A 10,662-nucleotide genomic window follows, 5' to 3' on the forward strand; every position below is an offset into this window, starting at 1 on the left:
CACAAACTTGTGTGTGTGTGTATGATTAAACTGGTATAAAGCAGCCACTGTGTTAGTTAACCAAAAGCACATGAAACAGTGATTTTACGCTTTGTGTGAAACTAACAACTGTTTTTCTTGGCATTACAAAGCAATCACTGCCAGTTTTACCAGCAAAACAAAACATAGATAATTATTGTTCAATCCATTCTTAATCATAAAATATAAATGGAAATCAATTTTTTTGCCTCAGCCCTGAAGTGCTGCAATGAACTAGACTCACGCAATTTAATTATGTTCAATGTGTTGAAAATCAAAATTACACCACTTCATCTTGCATGAGCTCTGTTTCTTTTATCTATCAAATGGCAACATGGCAAACAAACCACATGAAGCACTCTGTCTCAGACATTTATGAATAACCATTCAGAAGGTACAAGAAATTTCCGCAGCACATTATAAATATTTCACAATGAGATCTAATGAGTCAGTTCAGTGCATAGAAAGCTGCTGATTCACCAATAAATTAAACAAAGCATGCCTATACATATCGGTATATATTTTCAGTTGCTATGGAACTGGTAGTGTTTTGATGTATCCTTTTACAATATCTCAAGTTCAGAAATTCAAATCCATAGTGGGAAGATCACCTCTCAGACTTCATGGGGTGAGCAGGAGGAACAACAATGCAACTTGCATTTTAACTGTACTTTCCTTGGCAGTAGCTGGCAAGAATCTATCACAAATTTAACTTTTCAGTCTGAAATAGTGGTGTCTAAAATGTAGCCTGTCTGGTCCACAAAACCCAACCATCTGACTTCTACTTGTGCTTGTGTTTCACGCTCACAGGCTTGTTCTGTTTTAAGAATCTGGAAAGGGCTATTCTTAATGTTGTAACCTCATTGATGGATAATACTGAAATGGCAAGGGGGTAATTAAGAGTAGTAAAATAACTGAACAGATCATCTGGCTATTTGTAGAATCTAACAATGGAGTTCTATAATAGGCAAGTTACCTACTCTGTTTACTACCCAAGCAGTCAAAGTGAAAATTGCCCCTTAAGATCTACTTATGTTACGTAATAAATGCAAATTAATGAGAACATTTCCTTAAACTTGATTTTGCTCCTGTCAGGCAGTATGGTGTGGAGCCAAGTGTCTTATTGAGATTAACTTTATGGACATTCCAATCATAAGCAGGGTTGTCCTATAGAAGTGAGTTTACTTTTACTGTATGACAATCTTTATTGCAATTCTGGAAAACTTGTTCCACTTTCATCAATAGTACAAATGATAAAATTATCACTATTGCAAAAGTAAATTTTGGGGAAGAAACTACTGGAATTTGAAAACAATGGTTTTTATGGCAGCACTCGACAATTGGGTGAAGTAAAAACTTAGTATTTAATGTAATGAATGTTGGTCTTTAATGCCATAATTAGCTAGTCTTTTTTATGTTGTTACAAGCTAGTAGATTAGTTTTGAAACTTCTAAAGTTTTGCAAGCTATTGTGAGTTGTCAGTTATATCAACCAAAATTGGCAAATGTGACCGAATACAAGGTGAGCAACTATTTTAATTACTCCAAGGAGGTCAGTAAAGCTGCTTTTCCCTGTCAACTCACTAATATTTGTGAATTTTTTCAACAGTAGTGTTTTGAGCTTAAAAATGTATTCAAAAATGATCAAACTTCCCTCTAATGTACTGTAAGTACAACCTCATTTAATGCAATGTCAGATATGAACTTTTGGATTTATTTTCTCTTTTATGTAGATACATTGACAGAAACACTGAAAATATTTTCAGACCAAAATATTCGCCTTCATTTAAACATTGCAGTGGGTTATCTGTTGCAGTGACCTGCATTTATATAGTGCCAAGATGTTTTACAAGCATTACAGAACAAGAACTTGACAGCAAATTGCAAGGATTTTTTTCAGATTAGACTTACAGTGTGGAAACAGGCCCTTCGGCCCAACAAGTCCACACCGACCCACCAAAGCGAAACCCACCCATACCCCTACATTTACCCCTTACCTAACACTACGGGCAATTTAGCTTGGGCAATTCACCTGACCCGCACATCTTTGGACTGTGGGAGGAAACCGGAGCACCCGGAGGAAACCCACGCAGACACGGGGAGAACGTGCAAACTCCACACAGTCAGTCGCCTGAGTCGGGAATTGAACCCGGGTCTCTGGCGCTGTGAGGCAGCAGTGCTAACCACTGTGCCACCGTGCCGCCCACAATGTTCTATACAAGTTGACCAAGAACCTGGGAAGAACTTTTCTGGTACTGCTAACATTCATTATTTGCCCTTGAGAAGGTGGACTGTGTCCCCTGGTGTTTAGGAGAGTTAGAGGTGACTTAATTGAAACATATCAAATCCTGAGGCGACTTGACTAGGTAGATGTTGAAAGGAAGTTCCCTCTTGGGAACATGTAGAACCATGGGTCACCATTTAAAAATAAGGAGTTCCCTGTTTTAAGACAGTTGAGAAAACATTTTTTTCCTTTGAGCGTTAAGAGTCTTTGGAATTCCATTCCTCAAGGCAGTGGATGCAGAACCTTTAAATGTGTTTAAGGCTTGAAATAATCTTGATTCCCAAGGAGATGAAAGACTATTGGGATTTGCAAGAATGCAAAGTCGAGGTTAAGAATGGAAAAGCCATACTTTTCTTGAATGATGGAGCAGGGTCAAATGGGCCATGTGTGTTTTCATTGTGAGCTATCACCTTGAACTGTTGAAGTGTGTGTGGTGTAGGTTCGGTGAAGGAAGAGCAATTATAATTCTAAGTATGATATGAGTGACAGGAAAGAAAATGCAAGTTAAAGAGCATCTTAAAGGAGGCAAGAGGTGGAAAGATTCATGGAGGGAATTCCAGAGAGTAGGACCTTGACAGTTGAGGCACAACCATGCTTAATAGAGCATGTAAATTGCAAGTATTCAAGGCAAAAATTAATTGTGCATAATGATCTTGTGGGTGGTACATGTGGAGGAGATTACAGAAATAGGGAGGTTTGAGGTCATTGATACATTTGAAAAGAAGGATGAGAATTTTAATATTGAGGTGTCACTTGATGATGTCGATCAGTGGCAGAAGGGGGATACAGGTGAGTGGTATTTGTTGTCATTAAGTGTACAGTTTGCCAAGTTCTGAAACACCAACCTGTAGAAAACAGAACTATATAGGGACTGATATGAGTGCATTGGATGTGGCAAAGATCTGGATAAGAGTTTTGGCAGCAGAGAATTGAAGGCAGGGTCCAATTTGCGTGATGTTATTCAGATGGAAATAAATGTTAAGGTGATTTTGTATGTATGTGGTTAGATGCTCATCTTGGGGTTAAATATAACACCTAAATTGTAAACAATCCCAAACATAAGCAATTTTAGTGAGTCTCCTTCTACGGCATGAAAACCTTTGCAGCAATTTTGGCATAGGTGGATGAAATTACTGGCAAACTGACAAATTTTAAGACCAGGATAGAAAACAGTAACTTCCATCTTGCCAGTATTTTGTAGGATACTTTTGTTCTTCCTGTTCTGGGGTGGAAGTTTCCATCTGTTTAAATCTTTGAAGGCTATATTTTCCCTATTGTCAAATAAAAAATAATTTATGTCTCCATTTGAAAGTCTCAAACATTCTGGGTCATCCAAAAATCAGGAGGATTTTAGTTTTTTATCTTTTTGCAAGAGGAAGTAAATTTCTGTATTAATGAAAATAACATCTCATTCTGGAATGTTAACATTGAAAAATAAGAGGGGGGAAAAGCTTTATTTCAAGACACAAAATCGGAAGTCTGTAGTGTATGGGTTGGCCTATCTATTGGAACAGTAGCTTGCATTTATCTATCACCTTCATTGTTGGTTAAAAGTCCTGAGGTATTTAACAGTAGTATTGCCAAACGTAATTTGACATGAATCCACAATAGGAGACATTAAGACAGACCAAAGAGATAGGATATATTAAAGTAGAAACGCAGATGGAGTTTACAGAGGGAATTCTAGACCTTACTATCTCATTCCAAGACTTGGAAACATGGGTTCCACTGATGGTACAGTTGAAATGGCAATAAATATTGCTACTCTATCATTTTCATCTTCTATAATGGAATTTCCCAAGCCTTTCACAATTTTCATGCAGAAGTTCAGCACGCACTGCATGGAGTGCAGCCAATCTTCCTTGCACGCATTTAAAATATTGTGACTGGTTTTGAACTGATTGCTTATAGAAATCTCCCACTATATTGAGATAATTGGGAGATTTTTAAATAGGCTGATTGATAACATTGACAGATTTGCTCTTTAAGCTTATTTTAACTTGAGTACATTTGGTCTTAAAACTAAGATTATCTACTACACTTAATAACCACATTTTGATTACACTGCAATAATTGTTATAAAGGTACTGAAGCTTTATATTTTAAAAAAATCTACCAACATTGAAAGTAAAGTAACTTTAAACTGTGAGTAATTTTAATTGTGGTAGAATTTTTAAAAGAAGCTTTATGTAAAACAATCATGCAAAATGCATTATGAATTGCTTTTCAAAGGTGGAGGGAAATTTCCTACTGTGTTGTCAGTTATTGCAGTGTTGAGCGATTCTAAATGTCTGAAAAAATAAACAAAATATTTCCCTGTTAACAAAAAAAATGAATATTTATTAAATAGTACAGATTTTGAGTAACTCGTTTATCGATAAGAATATAAATTTTAAGACTATTGAGTTGTCAGTTTCCCAGAATTCAGTACTATGTGTATTTAAATACCTAGCATTGTGTGTATTCATACACACGACTTAAACAGCTATTTAATGCTGATGTAGTGCCTCTTAAACTACCTCTGGTAGATACCTCTGAGGACATGTGCAGCAAGCAGTGTATGGATTAACTGAAAACTTACAGAAAGCAAAATGTATGCTGTGGTTATAAAGGCACTGTCTCCACCTTCTTGCAGTGTGCCTTTAGATAGACTTTGGATACTGTGACCAAGCCACACATTGCTGAAATATTGAAGGGATTCTAAAGAGTCCTTGAATATAGTGGTGTAACAGTCATTGATCTGTAAAGTTTTGCTATTTGCATTTTATTATTGAAGTGAATTACATTATAAAAAATAAAGTCCTGAAAGTGGTTTTAATATAAATTGTTTTTTTATTGGATTTTTGTATTTTATGTCACCTGAAGTTTAGTCACAGAATGAAACTAAATTAGCTGCAATACAGTATTCTGCCCAAGTTCCAAGACCTACCGCAGAATCCTGAAACCACTGATAGTAGTTAAGCCATTCATTTAAATGGGAGATTTACCTCCCCTCTAGCCCCCTGGACCGTGGTTCTGGAAGGTTCCCTGTAATATGTTCGGGCCACAGTAAACCGCAGGTAACGGAAACTGGACTCACAGATGTTTCGCTCAACGAAAATTAAGTGAAATATGTGCAAACAATTTTATTGATATATTGTAATAAAATAGTTTCTGTATACCTTGGTATTGGAAACAATGTGCAAAAAATTTGTACATAGTTTACCATGTTAATTTAAAAATTCTGTGCTTAATTTATCATTTGCATCATTTCTGATATAGACTTTTGTTGATATTCAGTAACATCCTCTAAACTCACTTTTGACCGGTAGCTTAACTGGACCAATTGCAGTTACTGTACCTAGAGACAACCAGGTCAATGCTAGAAACTCTGCAGTAAGTAACTGAACATCCTAACTGCCCAAAATTTTCCACCGTATGAAGTTTGACATCATCTAGGGAAAAAACAGCCTGCTTCCTGGCACCTCACGTACCACCTTAAACATTCATCCCTGCCATCACTACAGATATTATCATCTGCAGATGCATTGCAGCAACTTGTCCAGGCTTTTTAAAGAATACTTTCCAAGATTTTCTTCCACATTACGTTCCTCCACTGGGAAAATCACCCTGCTTGGCTCTCTCTCTCTCTTATTCCTGATGAAGGGCTTATGCTCGAAACGTCGAATTCTCTATTCCTGAGATGCTGCCTGGCCTGCTGTGCTTTGACCAGCAACACATTTGCAGCTTTAAACAGTATTGCCCACATCTTGTAATTAATCCACTGAAAACAAAACCCTTTTATTATCTGTCCTAATATTTGTGGCCTGGTGTCAAATTTTATAATGTTTCTCTGAAGGACTTGATACATAAACATTTTTGTTGTTGTTAGAGAGCTATATTTATAATCTTTAATAGTTTCCCATCGGAGGATGCTCTGAGAGATACATTAAAAGGAAGCAAGTATTTCCATTATCTTGCAAAAGTAACGTCCCTCTCTCTCTTCCACATGTTTCTTTCTTAAAACATCTCTTGTCTCTACGCCAGTGGGCTGGATAAATAAGACAATCCATTGAGTGATTACCAGGACTGTTTTCCACCAAAGATCTGGAGCTCAATTAGGAGTGATTCAGACCATGTAGGAGTTTTGCTCCTAACAATGGAACATGCTGATCACTTGTATCATTCTCTATTTATTAACCAAAACCTTGATTAACCACAGTTCATTTGACATGTCAATATTAACTTTGAATCAGAGGCAGAGAGAAAAAGCAAGGAGAGGAAATCCTGAGCCAGCAACTTGATGGCCTATGGTATCCTGTGCTATTTGCAGCAGAACCTTTTGGGCACACATTGGTCTGAACAAATCTTATTAAATGATCTTGAGATGACATGACTGCTGATTCCAGTAGAATGTTTCCCCTAGAGGGAGAGACCAGAACAAAAGAAGACAGTTTAAGAATAAAATGTCTTGCTTTTAAAATGCAGATGAGAAATATTTGCACTTAGTGAGTTGTTAGTTTGTGAAATTCGCTCAGAAAACAGTGGAGAATGGATCATTGAATTTATTCAAGGCAGTGTGAGATATGTTTATGACAGACAAGCGAGTCAATGGTTATTGGGGCAGGCAAGAAAGCGGAGTTGACAACCTATCCAGACCATGATGGTTTCAAAGGGCTGAATGGCCTTCTGCTCTGATAGTCACTTATAAACCCACTGGAACCTACTACTCCAGATGATAAAATCTCAGAATTTTTTTTGAAAGGCAAACAAGAAAATGTGACTGGTTTTAATGGACTTGGTCTTGCTGAAAGATTGCACATGAAACAAAAACAGATCGGATTAAATTAGATTACTTACAGTATGGAAACAGGCCCTTCGGCCCAACAAGTCCACACTAACCCGCCGAAGCGCAACCCACTCATACCCCTACATTTACCCCTTACCTAACACTATGGGCAATTTAGCATAGCCAATTCACCTGACCCACACATCTTTGGACTGTGGGAGGAAACCCACGCAGACACGGGGAGAACATGCAAACTCCACACAGTCAATCGCCTGAGGCGGGAATTGAACCCAGGTCTCTGACGCTGTGAGGCAGCAGTGCTAACCACCGTGCCGCCCAGATCAAGGAGCTTGCCAAGGACCTGAACATGTGGACATAGCCTGTTATAGCAGATAGAGAATAAGAGAGCTGATGCGGGGTGAACTTAGTATTTATTGGAATCTAAGAGGATGTCCTTGGCTTTGTTGAAGTGCTGAAGGAAGTTGTAGCTTATGCAGGTTGTGAAGTTCTCATACCTAATGGGTCATTACTGCCACATGAATGCTACTATAAATCTACACTGTAATTTGTGCACAAAATTTATCCAATAAAGAGTTGGAAGCTAAAGGTGCAAATCTGTGGGCACACTATATGCAACTAAGAATGTGGCAAAATGAACATTTGGCCACAATGTATTTTCTGTCGCTTGAAAAACAACAGCAGAGACAGGCTATTTTAGTGGATTCTGAAGGAGAGGTATTTGTAGAAATTGGAGTGGCCAATAGTTTCAGAAACAGCTGAAATGAAACTGTGATCAATATCATCTGAACCATGGTGGGCAGCAGGTCCAGGAGAACATTACCATTACAAATTCATTTCCAATCTACAAAACAACTTAACTTGGACATATATTGTTCCCTGTGGATAAAATAATGGCTGTGTGAGATATGTTTATGACAGACAAGAGAGTCAACGGTTATTGGGGCAGGTAAAAAAATTGGAGTTGACAACCAATCCAGATCAACCATGATGGTTTCAAAGGACTGAATGGCCTTCTGCTCTGATAGTCACTTATAAATCCACTGGAACCTACTACTCCAGGTAAAATCTCAGCATTTTTTTTGAAAACCAAAAATGAATTGGGCGTCTCTAATAAGATACTGACAACAGAGCTTCAAGAATGTGCTCACTGTAACCTTGAGAATTATGTATGGAAATCATATAGGAACGGTGGCATTTCTCAGAGCACTAAACAGGATTGTCAATATTGATGGAGAAATGTACTGACATTGTCACGAATGCCTTCTTGCCTTAATACCAGTTTTAAGACTTAATCTCCTAATTTACTGCTCCCACTTTCTATTCAGGAGATGCTGGCGCTGTTAACTAGATTGTTTGCTGTTTCTGTGGTGCAAACCCTGTGCTTTAACAGTGCTGGCAAGGAAGTTTGCCTTTCCAGGCTCCTGGATGACTGATAGCTGCAGATTGCCTGTTTTGTCTGTCTCAGTTGATATAAATGTGAATATTTGAAGATTAAGGTTAACTTTAAATTATAATTTTTAAACGTAAGATTAAGAATGGGTACAATGAAGGACTAGCAAACAGTCTTAGGGTAATCCAGTTCAAAGAGAAGGCTCATGTTATTTTTGTGAAGCTTTTGTGAGCTAATAAAAGTTAAACATGGGAACCTCATTCGTTATCAGTTGAGGAGGCGGTCTGTCCAGCATTATAGAAGAATAGTTTGAAGGTCACTGCTAAATAAGGGAAAGATTTAAAATTTCCATATACTTTTCAAGTCACAGGCGTTAAAAGTTTAAAATAATTGGCTTGCACACCTATTTGAGAACAGGCCCTAAATGTCCTGTTACTGTGAAGCTGGATTGGAAGGGGAAGGTTCTTTTATTTCAATATTTCTTTGTTGTTTTGTAGTCTATGGGGCCATCAGCTTGGGAACAGACCATGAGAGGGTGTCTGTCTGAATCAAGCCAGTAGCAAAATGTACTTCTGTGGGACACTGAAAAGGAGTTGTGTGTAGGACTCATGCTCAGGATGAAAATCCATAGTTCACATGGAATTACAAATTGCCAGATCTTCCTTTAGCTAGTGGCAGAGATTCAGAGTGGAATCTTTGCAGAGACAGAAAGAATTCGGGAAGTCTAAACACCAGACTGGGAAACTAAGGAAAATTAGAGTGAGGTTGTTGGAGCTCATGATGCAAATTTGTTTCTCATAAAGAGAACTGAATGGCCTCGCACAAAACTATAAACAGAGGGATTCTTGCTTGAAATTAAAAGTAGAATGGGGCATATTCTATACAGGATGATGGTTTAAAGTATGTGCCTTCAGGACACACTGTTGGGTTGGCAGTCGTTGTCTTGGTTTGATATTCACTACAGTACGGGTTTTTATTTAAAACATAGAACCTTGCTGTGTGATCCTTTTAGTTAATAACTGGTAATTAAAATTTATTTTTACAACATAGCGATCTTTAGCAAGACCCTAACACAATTCCTGACAGCCTCTGGTATTCATAGTCAGTTATTGTGCAGTTTTGTCTCATTCTTGAGTTATAAGGTTGTTGGATCAAGCCCCATTCTGGCAACATTAGCATAAAATCTCAGTATAATACTAAGCTGTCACTTGCAGGTAGGCGAAAAGATCAGGTAGCACAGTTCAAAGAAAAGCAGGTGAGTTTTTCTAAATGGTCTGACCAATGTTATCCTTCAGAAACTACTTAAAATATGTTATCTTGCCATTTATTTCAGTTTGTGAGATTTGCTTTGTTCCATATTTTCTATAATCGAGCTGTATCAGACCATAAGATATAGAAACAAAATTAGGCCATTTGATCTATTGAGTCTACTCCACCATTTGATCATGGCTAATACATTTCTCAACCCTATTCTCCTGCCTTCTCCCATAACTTTGATCCCCTTACTAATCAACAACCTAACTATTTCTGTCTTAAATACACTGAGTAACTTGAGCTCCACAGCCATATGGGGCATGAGTTCCACACATTCACCTCTCTCTGGCTGACTAAATTCATCCTCATCTTAGTTCTAAAGGGTCATGCCTTACTCTGAGTCTTTCCTACTGGTGGAAATATCTTCTCCGCATCCATTCTATCCAGACTTCGCATATTATGTAAGTTTCAATGAGATCTCCCTTTTCCTTCTAAACTCCCAAGTACAGACCAAAAGTCTTTCACCGTTCTCTTCATCCGTGGGATCATTATTGTAACCTTCTCTGGACTCCCTCTAATGACAGTACATCATGCCATAGGCATGGAGCCTAAAGCAGCTTACAACGTTCTAAACACAGTCTGACCAGAGCTTGATACATCCCTGCTCTTGTATTCTAGCCCTCTTGAAATGAATGCTAACATTGCATTTGCCTTCCTAACTGTCAACTGAACCTACATGTTAACCTTAAGAGAATCCCGAATGAGGACGCCTGAGCCTCTTTGTGGTTCAGATTTCTGAGGCTTTACCCCACTTAGAAAAACGTCTATGCCTCTGTTATTCCTATTAAATTTCATAACCTCACCCTTTCCTAGACTGATTCCACCTGCCAATTCTTTACCCACTCACTGAGCCAATCCAAGTCCTTCT

Source organism: Hemiscyllium ocellatum, chromosome 26 (genome assembly GCF_020745735.1).
Source record: "Hemiscyllium ocellatum isolate sHemOce1 chromosome 26, sHemOce1.pat.X.cur, whole genome shotgun sequence".
Classification (NCBI taxonomy): Eukaryota; Metazoa; Chordata; class Chondrichthyes; order Orectolobiformes; family Hemiscylliidae; genus Hemiscyllium; species Hemiscyllium ocellatum.